Raw genomic sequence first — 15407 nt, 5'->3', positions numbered from 1 at the left:
GGGATGCTGGGGTTCATTAATAGGAGGATTGAATTCAGGAGTAGAGAGCTCATGTTGCAACTCTACGAATCTCTGGAGAGACCACACTTAGAGTATTGAGTTCAGTTCTGGTCACCTCATTATACGAAGGAATGTTGAAGCTATGGAGAAGGTGCAGAGGAAAAATACCATAATGTTGCCTGGATTGGAAAGCTGGTTTTATGAGGGAAGGTTAGCAGAGCTGGGACTTTTCACTTTGGAGAGTAGAAGGATGAGAGGAGATTTAATAGAGGTCTACAAGATTATGAGAGGCATAGATAGGGTGGACATCCAGCGCCTGTTTCCCAGGGCAGGAATAGCGAACACCAAAGGTTATATGCACAGTTAAGGGAGGGAAGTTTAGGGGAGACATCAGGGATTTTTTTTTTATATTTTTTTTTTATAAACACAGAGAGTTGTGTGGTCTTGGAATGCATTGCCAGGGATGGTGGTGGAGACTGAAACATTAGGGGCATTTAAGAGACTCTTAGACAGGCAAATGAATGAAAAATAAATAGAGGGTTATGGGTTTGGGTGGCATTAGTACTTTTTTTTAGGGATAGATATGGATCAGCACCACATTGAGGGCCGAAGGGCCTGAAATGTGCCGTAATGTTCTATGTTCTATGTTTGTCTAAATGCCTTCACTATCATATCTGCTTCCACCATTTCCCCTCCAACAAGGGGAAATTCACCTACTACTCATTGATCTAAAAAAAAACTGGCCTCGCACATCCACTTCAAACTTTCCCCCTTCTCACCTCAAATGCATATCCTCTCGTGTTTGATATTTCCACTCAAGGAAAAGGATTCTGTCTGTCTACCCTATCAATGCCTATCACAATTTTATAAAAAAAATCACTAAGTCAATCCTCAGGCTCCAAAGCACCAGAGAAAACTATCCAAGTTTGATCAATCTCTCCTTAGAGCTAAAAAAAAGCCTCTCTCGCCCCGGCAACATCTCTTCTGCAGTGAAACACGAAAGTCTGCACATGCTGTGATTGTAGTCGAACCACAGAAATGCTGGAGGAACTCAGCTAGTCTCGCAGCATCCATGGTAAATAACTGACGTTTCTGATCTGCACTCTCTCTAAAGCTTCCACATCCTTCCTATTTGCAACGAACCAAGAATCCACACAGGACACCAAATGTAGCCTAACTAAAGTTTTGTTACAGCTGCAATATGATTTCCTGACTTTTCTGCTCAATGATCGATCATGACTGCATGTTGTATGCTTTCTTTACTACCCTGCCTATTGCCACTTCCAGAGAATTATGGATTTGTATCCCAATATCATCCTGTACATCAATGCTCCTAAGGGACCTGCTATTTACTCTATACGTTCCCCTTATACTTGGCCTCCCAAAGTCCAACCCCTCACATTTTCCCAGACTAAGCTTCATCTCCCGTTTCTCCACCCGCATTTTCCAACTAATCTATGTCCTTCTGAATGGAGCTAAACAGGAAAGTCTGCAGATGATGTGGTTGTAGTGCAGTTTTTCATCAGATGCAAGGATCGACAATGAGATAGACAACAGACTCGCCAAGGCAAATAGCGCCTTTGGAAGACTACACAAAAGAGTCTGGAAAAACAACCAACTGAAAAACCTCACAAAGATAAGCGTATACAGAGCCGTTGTCATACCCACACTCCTGTTCGGCTCCGAATCATGGGTCCTCTACCGGCACCACCTACGGCTCCTAGAACGCTTCCACCAGCGTTGTCTCCGCTCCATCCTCAACATCCATTGGAGCGCTTACATCCCTTACGTCGAAGTACTCGAGATGGCAGAGGTCGACAGCATCGAGTCCACGCTGCTGAAGATCCAGCTGCGCTGGATGGGTCACGTCTCCAGAATGGAGGACCATCGCCTTCCCAAGATCGTGTTATATGGCGAGCTCTCCACTGGCCACCATGACAGAGGTGCACCAAAGAAAAGGTACAAGGACTGCCTAAAGAAATCTCTTGGTGCCTGCCACATTGACCACCGCCAGTGGGCTGATAACGCCTCAAACCGTGCATCTTGGCGCCTCACAGTTTGGCGGGCAGCAACCTCCTTTGAAGAAGACCGCAGAGCCCACCTCACTGACAAAAGGCAAAGGAGGAAAAACCCAACACCCAACCCCAACCAACCAATTTTCCCCTGCAACCGCTGCAATCGTGTCTGCCTGTCCCGCATCGGACTTGTCAGCCACAAATGAGCCTGCAGCTGACGTGGACTTTTTACCCCCTCCATAAATCTTCGTCCGCGAAGCCAAGCCAAAGAGAGAGAGAGTGCAGTACACAGAAGTGCTGGGGAAAATCACCAGGACATAAAATCATCAGACCATAAGACAAAGGAGCAGAAATGGTCCATTCAACCCATCGAGTCTGTCTCATCATTCAGTCGTGAGCTGATTCATTTTCCCACTCAGCCCAGCCTTCTCTCCATAACATAGCATCTGCAGGAAGTAAAAGGGTAATCGGCATTTCCAGCCTGAGGCCTTTGTCAAGGTATGAGCAAAAAATAGGCGGACACCTGAATAAAAAGTGTGGGGGGGGGGGATGGGAAAGGAAGGAGCAGGGGACAACAGCACGGGCTAACAGGTAAGAGGTCACAGATGGACAAGAGGTGGGAGGGGAGAAGAGATAAAAGCAGAGGTGATAAGGGGAGGGGGTCGATCTCTGAATGGAGAGAGAAAGGAGGGTAGGGAGCTGAAGGAAAGAAGGATAGGGAAAGAGAGAGACTCAGGGGAGGATTTAACAGAAACTGGATTTTTGTAGTGCAAAACACAAATGTTTGTCCCTGGCCTCATACATTGCCAGTCTGTGGCTACCTGCATGTTGGAGGAACAACACATAATATTTCGTCTTGGCGCTCTCCAACCACACAGCATTAACATCGACATCTTCAGTCTCCGTGAAGCCATTCCCTTGAGTCTCTCTCATTCCCTATCCCCGGTCTCCTCTCCTCCAGCTCCCTATCCCCTTTCCTCTCCATTCAGAGAGCTACCCCTCCCCCTATTGTCTCAGTGGCTGTTTTTCCTTTCTGCTCTCCCACATATGTCCACCCATATCTTCCTGGCTATTGGCTTGTCCTCCTGCCTCTGCCCCTTCCTCTCTCCTCTCCTCTCCTTTCTCTATCTTCTTATTCAGGCACACGCCAGCTTTTTACTCATAACCTTGACAAAGGGGTCAGGCCTAAAATGTTGGTTACCCTTTACTTCCTATAGATGCTGAGTGACCTGCTGAGTTTCTCCAGCACATTTGTCCATTGCTCTATATCCCTGCTGAATCCTTTGACAAAGTTCACTGCAGAACCATCGGTCACAGACCTCCAGTCAGAGAATCACCCCTCCACCCTACCCTCTGGCTTCTATGACCAACAAGTCCAATCTACCAGGTCACAGTGAATCCCAGCTGTCCTCAACCTTCTGGATCACCCTACATGAGGGACCTCTTTTTTATCATCATCCTCTCACCTACACTCATCGTGTCACCTCTCCTCAAAAAGCTCAAGCTGGTAAGATGTGACCTGGCCTGGACAAAGCCAAGCTGACCATCCCTGATGAGTAAATCCTATCCTCTCGAACCCACTCCAATTGCTCCTCCACCATTAGCTCACTAGCCTAGAATTTGGTGCAATCTCTCCCAGTGCCCTTTTTACTCAAAGGAGTTGGCTGGGACATTGCCTGTGATTAGAGAGGATACTACGATCTCTGTCTGATCCCCAGCAATCTCCTCTCTTGCCTGACTCAATAACTTGTTCTAGAGCCCATTGAGCTCTGGGGCCTTATTCACCTTAATGTCTGCAACACATATAACACCAACACCTCTTTGATATCAACATCCCCTAGCATATAAGCAAACCCACACTCATCTCACTATCCTCCACGTCTTTCTTTTGGTGAATAACTCATTTGGGACCTTGTCCATTTCCTCTGGCTCCGAGCATACAGTGTCCTCCATAATGTTTGGGACAAAGGCACTATTTTCCTGCCCCAGTGCTCCACAGTTTTACATTTGTAATCAAAACAATTCACATGTGATTAAAGTACACATTCCAGATTTTATTCAAGGTTATTTGTACACATTTTGGTTTGACCATGTAGAACTTACAGCACTAGTTACCCCATTTCAGGGCGCCATAATGTTTGGGACATCTGGCTTCACATGTGTTTGTGATTACTCAGGTATGTTTAATTGCTTTATTAGTGCAGGTATAAGAGAGCCAGGCTTGCGTCTAAGCTTTTGATCACCTTTGGAGTCTCTAGTTGCCATTTTTCAACATGAGGACCAGAGTTTTGCCAATAAAAGTCAAATAAGCCACTATGAGGGTGGAAAACAAAAAGAAAGCAATATGAGACATCGCCCAAACCTTAGGATTACCAAAGTCAATTGTTTGGAACACTATTAAGAAGAAAGAGGGTACTGGTGATCGCAAAGTAAATGGCCAAGGGAGATCTCCACTGCCTAATGAAAAAATAATTAGCTTAATGAAGGAAAATCCCCAAACACCCGTCCGACAGATCGGAAAGATCTTCGGGAGGCAGGTATGAATGTGTCAATGCGGTCTCGAAAGGCCAACATGGCCTGTTTCCGCTCTGTAAATGGTTATATGGTTAATGACTACTGTCCTCAGAAGACTTCATGAGCAGAAATACACTAGCTAGCCACAGAAAATGGGATGGTCAGATTATAGTTTGCCAAGAAATATTTAAAAGAGCCTGTATAAAGGTCTTGTTGTCAGATGAGACCAAGATTAATCTGTATTAGAGTGATAGCAAAAGTGAAGTGTGGAGGCGTAAAGGAACTGTCCAAAGAATACCACCTCATCTGTGAAATATGGTGCTGGAGGTGTTATGGCCTGGGCATGTCTGGCTGCCACAGGTACTGGTGCACTTATCTTCATTGATGACATAAATGCTGATGGCAGAAGCAAAATGAATGCTGAGGTGTATAGAAACATCTTCTCTGCTCAAGTTCAAGCAAATGCCTCTAAACTCATTGGATGGTTCGTCATCCTTCAGCAAGACAATGATCCCAAATACATTGCTGAGGCACAAAGATGTTTTTTTAAAGCTAAAAACCTGATCTAAATCCAATTGAGTATGCCTTCCATATGCTGAAAAGTACATTTAAGAGGACGAAGCCACGGAACAAGCAGGAGCTGAAGTAGAGGCCTGGCAGAGTATCACCAGAGAACATACTTACACCTGGTGATGTCTATGAATCTCAGACTTTAATGGATATGCAACAAAACACTAAACATAACTACTTTAATAGACTCGGTTATTATGGTGCCCTGAAATGGGATGGTGTGATGATATATAAAAAGGGCTGTGATTTTTACTTGGTCAAATCAAAATGTATACAAATAACCACGAATAAAATCTGGAATGTGCACTTCAATCCCATGTGAATTGTTTGATTACAAATTTAAAGCTGTGGAGCGCAGGGGCAAATGAGGAGTAAAGTGTCCTTGTCCCAAACATTATGGAGGGCGCTGTAAATTCTCATGTTTGCACTTGAGTGGTGTGACCTTCTCCCAAGATACGCCTTTCCTTTATGTGTATTCTAAGTGCCATGGCTCATTTTAGTTCCCCTGATTCCCCTTTTGAGTCTTTTCCTGATTTCTTTAGATCCCTTCAGGCCCCTGTCTGATGGCAGCTTCCTAAACCTAACATATGCTCCTTTTTTCTTTTTGACTAAATTACCACATCTCTCATCAAGGTTCCTAAACCTTATCGCCCTTGTCTTTCTTCCTCGCTGGAATATGGTGGCGCTGAATTTTGATCAGCTGCTCTGTAAATGACCTTCATGTGGACTTACCCAATAACGGCTGCTCTCAATCAACTTCCCAGCTCGCTCCTGCGTAACAAGGATATAATTTTCCTTCCTCCACTTTCGCACTTGCCCCTTTCCGAAGTCTAGATTTAAGATAAGAAAGAAGTGGGTATATTGTTTCCATTGATAGGGGAGACCAGACCAGAACTCAGGGGCATAGCCTCAGAATTCAAGGTAGTAGATTTAGGACAGAGATGAGGAGGAACTTCTTTTCACAAAGGGTGGCGAATCTTTGGAATTTGCTGCCCAAGGAAGCAGAGGAGTTGACCTCAGTAAATATATTTAAGTCTGGGTAGGATAGCTTTCTATGTCGTAAAGGAATTGAGGGATATGGGGAAAAGGCAGGTAGGTGGAGATGAGCCAATCATATTGAATGCAGAGCAGGCTCAACGGGCCGGATGGCCAACTCCTGCAACCATATCTTATGTTCTTTATCCTTATCTTTGTTTATGATATTCTTGACATGTCTTAACATAATTTGATTATTTCAATCTAAGTTTTTGTTTAATTATGTTTTGTTTTAAATCTGTAGTTTTACTTTAAAGTGTTAAATTTAGAGATAGAGCACAGTAACAGACCCTTCCAGCCCACAAGCCCACACCGCCCAATTAGACCCCTATGACCAGTTAATCTACTGACCCCATAAGTCTTTGGACCATGAGAGGAAACCAGAACACCTGAAGGAGTATGCGAACTCCTTACAGACAGCGGCAGATATGAATCCGGGTCGCGGCACTGTAATAGAGTGTTGCACTAATCGAGGCGCCCATTTGAAGAGTTCACTTCATTGATGTACTTTCACAGGCAGCAAGCAAGTTAAATATCAATCAAATGGAAATTATGTTATGGTCATGTGCACTAGAACATAGTAAAAAAAAATGCTCTGTGCTGTGTGCTATCAGACCATCCAATTCACACAGCTGATCATGTTATAATAAATAAACAATAAACAGGCATCAAGGTAGGGAGTAAGTTACAGTAGTGAAATGGTCTAAAATCATAATGTAGGAACTAGGCAAAAGGACATCTCAAGGACATTATCTTTAGCTCCTGTGAGATCCATTCCTCTGATAAAAGAAAAGAAACTATCCATGAATCTCAGGGTTCAAGTTCTCAAACATGTGTCTCTTCTCACGACAGATGAGAAGATGACTAGGATAGAACGATCCCTTGAATATTTCTATATTAAATCTCTGAGAAACAATGACCACTGTCATCCAACATTGGAAAGGGAAGTTTGGGCTCGGGAGATCCATGAGCTTTGTGGGCACTTTTCTGGGAAACTAGGGTCGGCGCCAGATTGAGTGTTAGAGGACGGCATTAGGGTAAATGGGTGGGGCATAGTCCAGCAATCGGGGGATAGGGTGCTGGTGGAGGCCTACTGCCGAGCGGACATAATCCTCCTCTGTCCCTTTGATGTAGCAGCTGAAAGGGCTGCTTCTATTGTGTGGAGAGTCATAGCATGTGTCAAGCGTCAAGCTTGATGCACGCTAGTGACATGGGGGGAGGGGGAGGTGAGTCTGACACAAGCGATGGCCGCGAGCATATATGGGCACAGCACCTCGCAAGGAGGGGCTATACCCGTGAATGTCCCTTCTTGGTGCCAACTGTGGATTCACCACTGGCTGATAAAAGGCTTGGCCTGTGGAGGTCATTGATGAAGACACAATCTCTGTCACATCATCTAAAATTCCACACCGGAAAATAATTGAGGAAATAGATTTCTTGGTGGCTTTGACATGACCTCACAATAACCAACTGTCAGCCTTGTGAATAATCATGCTGCTGGCTCAGGTTACATTTCTAATACAAACATAATTTGTGGTTCCATTATGATTCGACTGGCAACGTATCAACAACAGTTTGTATTTACAACAGCGCCTTTAACGGAGCTAAATATTCCAAACGAGTTCACGGGAGTGTTATCAGAGAAGACTTTTAACGCACACCTACAGATGGAGGCATTTGGATCACTCTCCAAGTCAGAGAGGTAGATGTTAAACAACAGCTCGTAAAAGGAGAGAAAAGGGGGACAGGCTGAGGGTTTTAGTGAAGGAATTCCAGATCGCGTTGAGACAAGGCAGCTGAAGGCATGGTCACCATTGGTGGGGTGGTTTTATATATATAAAAAAAAAATCGGAGAGTTAGCGTTGGAGGACTCGTCAAATGTAGAATTTGTGGACTTACCTTGGGAGTAGTCGGCTACAACAGCATCAAGGTCAGGAGATCAGGGAAACCTCTCTATGTGACTTGGTTTTGTGCAAGCCACTGAGTGACAACCACTGCCATGGTGGTTCACAGGGCCTTTTTTAATAAATGGTGGTTTGATGTATGAAAACAGCTCTCCAATAATCTCATCAGATTGTGGCTAAAAACAAGAATAAAGGCCAACTTCTTTCAACATTTTATCACATGCCTTTCAGCTGATGGTTTGGTATAAAGGTTTCAAATGAACTTTTGCCTTTTCTCTTAACTCCCACGTCCTTAAAATTAGTTTTATGAGACATTAGAATTGTGGAGCTTCATTGTACTGATGTGATGTCGGTTACATTGTGACCTCACTCATGATCAGTATCCAGTGAAACTAAACATAGCGACAAGATCCATCAACTTAAAAACCACAATTGCCTTCTGTTTGTGTGACAGGAACAGTTTTAGGATGTCTCTGTTTTTTTATAAATTGGTTCCCATTTCTCAGCGGTTTCCCAAGTTGTGTAAAAAAAGTGAATCGGAGAAAAGAAATTTACCCTTGGTTCATTTTCATGATTTTCCAATGCACACAACTTTAACATTACTTCAGCGGAATAATACTTATGGGTCATCAGTATTGGAGCAGATCTGAGGAGCTTCTCAGAGCTGTATGAATGTAGGGATTAATTTAGAGGTGAAAATTCCAGAGAATACAGACAAAGCAGAGGTTAAAAATTGGATCTGGACATATCCCCGACCAAACACCAAGGGTTTTAATAAAGGATTAAACCATTAGAGAAACACAAAAAAACTGCAGATGCTGGAACCTCAAGCAAACAATGAGAAGGTGGAGGGACTCAAAGGCTCAGGAAGAATCCATAAATGGAAGTGATCAATCAACATTTTGGGTTGGGCTTTTTTATCAGGACTGATAAAAAGTTCTGATCTGAAATGCCGACTGACCATTTCTACCTATGGATGCTGCCTGACTTAAAATTCTCAGGTGTCAACATCTCCAAGCATCTGTCCTGCAACCTCATGTTGAGGCAATCATGAAGATGGCTCGGCAGCAGCTATCCTGTGTGAGGAGTTTGAGGAGATTTGGTATGTCACTGAAAATGCACTGTGCAGAGCATTCTGACTGGTTGCATCGCTGGCCGATATGGAGGTGCCAATGTTCAGGACAAGAAAAAAACTCCAGAGGGTTGTTAACTCAGCCTGTGACATCAGGGCACCAGTCTTCACTCCATCGAAGATATCAACAGGAGTCGGAGTCTGAAGAAAGCAGGCTCTCTCCTCAAAGACCCCCACTAACCAGGCCATGCCCTCTTCGCTCTGCTTGCACTGTGATGTTGCCACTAAGCAACCAATTTTGTGGCATGTTCACGACAATAAATTCTGATTCTAATTCTGAGCTGCTGAGTCCCTGCAGCTTCTCATTGCTCGCTCAGAATTAAGCCATTCTTCAGACATCTCAGGCAAGTATCTCATCAAAGTGATTTTCTCCAGGTGTACAAGTGCCTACAGCATCGTTGAAGTTGATAACTGATGGTCTTGAATTTCAAAGTACCAGCCATTTCTATACTTATTGTCTTGTTTAATGTTTACATGTGCCGCCATAAAGTGAAAAAACGTTGCTTTTGTGTGCTATCCAGGCAAGGCAACCTTGGCATTATACAGAAGGTGGTAAATAAAATCATAAAATCATAGCATTCAAATGAAACCAAAATGTAGGCAATAGTGTCAAAGAGAATGGCCCAGTTACAGAGGGTGAGAGAACAACTTGTACGATGGTAAGAGTCTGATAATAAATCTCGCCAACAGAGTATAGACACCACTACTTTGCACATACAATAAGGTTCACCATGCTCCAATTTTCACCCTGCCTTATTTGCATTGAACCTGTTTTCACCCTTTTGTCGGTGAAAGTCATGTTCTTTGGTTGTTTAGAAAGGGCAACCTCTGTTATTATAGAAGGCAAAACTAATGAACTTGTTATTAACCGGCAAGAGCACAACAGGCCGAATGGTCTCTCCCCCCCCTCATAAGTCCTGCCATCACTGAGAAGACTTTTAAAAGTTTTCTTTTGAAATATTTTTAGATAGCTTTTAAAATCCATGCTCAATGTGGCCGACGGCCTGTGCTTCACAGTCTCCACGATCCACCCATGTTATTGAAGGCAAACCCAAGGGTTTGTTATCTATATCTTGGCTGGGCAGAAGTTTGTACTGGAAGTGCTTCCTGCACTGGGAATTGTCATTCAAATCGGTATTATTTTTGTGCATCAGCATTATACTTTGGGCCAGACTGTGCGTGTCATCTACGACTGATGCAAGCAGCAAGGCTTCCGACAGGACTTCCTTTCATTATCTGGCAAAAACCTTGCTGAATTGAGTGCAACGCTATACAATAGAAATAATCGCACAATACAGAACACCAAAGTAAACAGCACAATTAATTGTCTAGTCGTTATGTTGGAGCAAAGTTCAGTAACATCAGAGTAAAGAACACAACGTGGTCTTTTACAGGGTGCTGGAGCCCAATGGCTTCAAGAGGCAATAGCAAATAAATAGCCGGTGCAACTAGTGTAGTGCCCCTACAGCGCCAGCGATCAGGACCAGGGTTCGAATCCCACATTGTCTATAAGGAGTTTGCAAATTCTTCCCATGTTTGCGTGGGTTTTCCACGGGGGCTCCTCCCACCGTTTGAAACATACCGGGGGGGGGTCGTTTAATTGGGTGTAAATGAGCAGGAACGCACTCGTGGGCCAAAGTGGCCCGTTATTGTGCTATAAATTTCATTTAAAAAATTTAATTTCACCCACATTCAAACCTCCTGCTGTATGTGAGGAATTTATAAATTCTTCCCATGGCCGCAGGGGTTTCCTTCAGGTGCTCTGGTTTCCTCCCACCCTCAAATGGGTGATATTTGGGCAGTGCAGGCTGGTGGGTTGAAAGGGCTTATTAATGTGTGTATCTAAATTAAAAATTAAAATTAGAACTTGACCCAGAGCTATATGAGGAAATATTAGAGCACAAAACCAAATCCTTTATCAAGGCAATGAGGATTAGAGAAGAAAAAGAGAAGAACCATAGATACTGGAAGTGAACAAAGAGAAGCTGAGGAGACGCAGCGTCCATGGCGAGAAATGATCAGTCAGCATTTCAAGCCAGGACCCCTTGTTGAGACTAAAATGGAAATGGGAGAAGGTAGGCAGAAAAAAAGGGGTATGGCTGGGGCAGGTCCAAGGGGTGATAGGATTCTGGTCAAATGAAGGTGGGAGAGGTTGGAGGAAGGGGTGGGAGAGGAGACCAAGAAGGGGGTGAGGGCGTTCAGATGGGACAGAGGGAAATAATGGGCCTGGAGTGATCCCCGATGAGAGGCGACAGGGCAGAGAGGCTCAGGGAGAAAATTCCAGAACCACAGAATGATAGAAAGCTGCAGCACTGAAACAGGCCCCTCATATCTCTTTAAGTCTGTGCCAAACTATTTTTCTCCCTAAACCCACTGACCTGCACCCAGTCCATAGCCCTCCATACCCCTCGTATCACTTTACCCATTAAAATTGAGCCCACATTCACCACTTCTGCTGGCAACTCGTTCCACACTCCCACCACTCTCTGTGTTGAGGTTCCCCCACATGTTTCCCCTAAACTTATCCCCTTTCACCCTTAACCCATGTCCTCTGGTTTATATCTCACCTCCCTTCAGTGGAAAAAGTTGACCTACATTTACTCTGTCTGTCCCCCTCATAATTTTAAATACTTCTATCAAATTTCCCCTCATTATTCTGTGCTCCAGGGAATAAACTCCTAACCTGTTTAACCTTTCCCTGTAACTCAGTTCCTAATGTCCCAGTGACATCCTTGCAAATCTTCTCTGCACTGTTTCAATTGAATTGATATCTTCCTTGTAGTTAGGTGACCAAAACTGCACACAATACTCCAAGTTAACCAAAACATCCCAACTCCTATACTTTGATGACGAAGGCCAATATGTCAAAAATTCTCTTTATAATCCTATCAAACTTTGATTCCACTTTCATGAAATTATGTATCTGTATTCCCAGATCCCTCTGTTCTACCGCACACCTCAGTGCCCGACTATTCACTGTGCATACCTCACACTTGTCTGCACTTAATTCCATCGGCCATTTTTCAGTCCACTTTTCCAACTGATCCAGATCCTTCTGCAAGCTTTGAAAGCCTTCTTCGCTTTCCCCAACACCTCCAATCTTAGTGTCATCTGCAAACTTGCTAATCCAATTTACCACATTATTACCCAGATCATTGATATACATGACAAACAACAATGGTCCCAGCACTGATCCCTGATGCACCCCACTAGTCACAGGCCTCCATTATGAGAAGCAACCATCCACAGCCTCTGTCTGGCTTCTCCCATATCACCAATGTTGAATCCAGTTGACTACTCCACCATGAATTCCAAGCATCTGAAACTTCCTGACTAACCTCCCATGTGGGACCTTGTCAAAGGCCTTACTAAAATCCATGTAGACAACATTCACAGCCTTTCCTTCATCAACATTTCTGGTAACCTCCTTGAAAAACTCTAGAAGATTGGTTAAACATGACCTACTATGCACAAAGCCATGTTGACCATCCCTAATCACTCCCTGGCTATTCAAATTCCTGTATATCCGATCTCATAGAACACCTTCCAATAATTTACCTACTACTAATGTCAAGTTCACAGGCCTATAATTTCCAGGGTTAGTTTTGGAGCCTGTTTTAAAAAGCAGAACAACATGAGCAACCCTCCAATTCTTCAGCACCACACCTGTGGCTAGGGCCATTTTAAACATTTCTGCCAGAGCCCCTGCAATTTCTCCACTGGTCTCTCTCAAGCTCAGTGGGAATATCTTATGTGGCCCTTGGGATTTATCCACCCTTATTTGCTTTAAGACAGCAAGCACCTCCTCCATTTCTTTAATCTGTATGAGTTCCATTATCTCACTGATTGTTTACCTTACTTTGTTAGATTCTGTGCCAGTTTCCTGAGTAAATACTGATGCAAAAAAAACCATTTAAGATCTCCCTCATCTCTTCTGGCTTCATACAAAGCCGACCACTCTGATCATTAAGGGGGCCAATTTTTTCCCCTTAATATCCTTTTGCTCCTAATATACCTTTAGAAATCCTTTGGCTTTTCCTTCACATTGTCTGCCAAAGCAAACTTCACGTCTTCTTTCAGCCTTCCTGATTTCTTTCTTGAGATTTTTTTCTTGCATTTTTTATACTCCTCAAGTACCTAATTTGCTCCATGTTTGCTTACAACTGCTACTATTACACCACTTTCCCTTCTTCTGAACCAGATCCCCAATATCCCTCGAAAACCAAGGTTCCCTGTGCCTGGTAACTTTGCCTTTAATCCTGGAAGGATCATGGTACTCTCATAATTTCACCTTTGAAGGTCTTCCACTTACCTCACACATTCTTCCCCGAAAACAACTTATCCCATTCGACTCATTCTAGATCCTTTCTCGTTTCCTCAAAATTGGCCTTTCTCCAATTTAGAATCTTAACTCAAGGCCCAGACCTATCCTTCTCCACAATTATCTTGAAACTAATGACATTATGATCACTGAACCCAAATGTTCCCCAACACCTACTCTGTCACCTGTCCCATCTTGTTCCTTAATATGAGATCCAGTATTGCATTCCCTCCAGTTGGTGCTTCTATATATTGATTTTAAAAACTTTCCTGAACACAATTGACAAGCTCCAAGCCATCAGCCCTTTTACAGAATGAGAGTCCCAGTCAATATTAAAAATCCCCTCCTATCACAACCCAATGTTTCCTGCAGCTGCCTACTATCTCTCTATAGACTTGCTCCTCCAATTTTCATTGATTATTGGGCGGTCTATAATACAACCCCATGAGAGTGGTCATACCTTTCCCGTTCCCCAGCTCCACCCACATAGCCTCAGTAGATGTGCCCTTTGGATTGTCCTGTCTGAGCATAACTTTTCCATGTTGAGCAATGCCACTCCTCCCCCTCTCAGCCACCCCCCACCACCCTACCCTTCCCCTCCCCCCCCCCACCCCGCTCTATCACGTCTGATTATTCTTGATCTGGAGGGCAAAGGTTTAAGGTGAGAGGGGAGAGATTTAAGAGGGACATGGGGCAACATTTTCATGCAGAAGGTCGTCCAAATATGGATGAAGGTGCCATAGGAACAATTTCAACGTTCAAACAATATTCGGACAGATAGATATTTTACTTTAAATTTGGACATACAGCATGGTAACAGGCCATTTCGGCTCATGAGCCCATACCGCCCAATTACAGTCAATTAAACTACACCGTTTTGAAAGATAGGAAGAAACCGGAGCGCCAGGGGAAAAGCGACACGGACACGTGGAGAATGTACAAACCCCTTACAGACAGCGCGGTATTTGAACCCCGGTCCCAATCGCTGGTGCTGAAACAGCCTTGCGCTAACCGTTATGCCAATTGTGCCACCCCACATGCAGAGGAAGAGGTTTAAAAGGATATGGACCAAATGCAGGCAAATGGGACAAGCCCAGAATGGTCATTTGGCCAGCATGTATGAAATGGGTTGAAGGCCTATTCTGCTGCATGTCTCCATAACTTGGTTGAAGGCTTGGGTTCATGAACTTGAATTATAAATTATGATTTATAATTTGAGTGGCTAACACAAATGAATCGCCCATTCTTTCCTATTGTAATTCTCAGTGAGATAGCCCTATGGAGTAATTATATTGTGTTAAATGTTTTCAAACTACATTCCGAGTGAGCCAAACCACCAGTGGTCCTCTTTTACATACTGACCTACGTTCAAGTACAATTCAGACTAAACGATGATGCTAATTGTGTGGCTTGGTCTTCAGACACAACTGCTGGCCCCATCTATGTCCCTCTTCCCAACAGAGACTCCCGCAGATCTATGTTGCCACTGCGAGACGGGGTCAGAATCAGATTCAGAATTTATTGTCATGAACAAGTCAAGAAATTCAGTGTTTTTTACAGCAGCGTCACAGGGCAAACATTCACATAAAGCACTTTTGCAACAATAAATTACAAAAAAAAAACAAATTAGTGCATGAAAAGGTCTTTTGCGATCATGTGACACAAGGCCCGATTAGACGCCCAGATTTATTTATTTGGGAGGCAAAAGAAAAGGATAGAAGACAGGAAATTTAGATGCCTACTCAAAATGCATGAGGTTTTGCTGTTGACCTCCCTTTCCCTGATGAAGAGATCCAGGGATTAAAATGAAGACAAATGTGGCAGATGATTGTCTTAAATCCATCTGACCTACTGAGTACTTTATACAAGCCAGGATACTTTGTATTGCCACACAGGTACAGTCGGCCAATGGGTGT

At 43.7% G+C, this 15407-nt stretch overlaps 1 protein-coding gene and 1 long non-coding RNA gene across 10 annotated transcripts in view; one reads left to right on the top strand and one right to left on the bottom strand.

Moving 5' to 3' along the window:
* The window catches only part of LOC138763993 (volume-regulated anion channel subunit LRRC8B-like), a 33691-nt gene extending 25311 nt beyond the window's left edge, over positions 1 to 8380 (bottom strand). For 7 of the 9 annotated variants that reach the window (XR_011357937.1, XR_011357936.1, XM_069939124.1 and 4 more), the window contains exons 1-2: positions 8034 to 8380; positions 5832 to 5929 (exon numbers count right to left, since the gene is read on the bottom strand). The gene's annotated coding sequence lies outside the window, so the exon portion shown is untranslated. Of the gene's footprint in view, positions 1 to 5831; positions 5930 to 6485; positions 7544 to 8033 lie in introns of those variants that run through there. The other 2 variants (XM_069939125.1, XM_069939131.1) reach the window with 2 other exon arrangements.
* Positions 7410 to 15407, top strand: part of LOC138763994 (uncharacterized) — a 29751-nt gene continuing 21753 nt past the window's right edge. Inside the window, exon 1 of the long non-coding RNA XR_011357938.1 lies at positions 7410 to 7836. This is a non-coding gene — a long non-coding RNA (uncharacterized lncRNA). The remainder of the gene's footprint in view (positions 7837 to 15407) is intronic.

Source organism: Narcine bancroftii, chromosome 5 (assembly GCF_036971445.1).
Source record: "Narcine bancroftii isolate sNarBan1 chromosome 5, sNarBan1.hap1, whole genome shotgun sequence".
Classification (NCBI taxonomy): Eukaryota; Metazoa; Chordata; class Chondrichthyes; order Torpediniformes; family Narcinidae; genus Narcine; species Narcine bancroftii.
The sequence above is the reverse complement of the archived record's forward strand: the minus strand, read 5'-3'. Positions and strand labels throughout refer to the sequence as shown.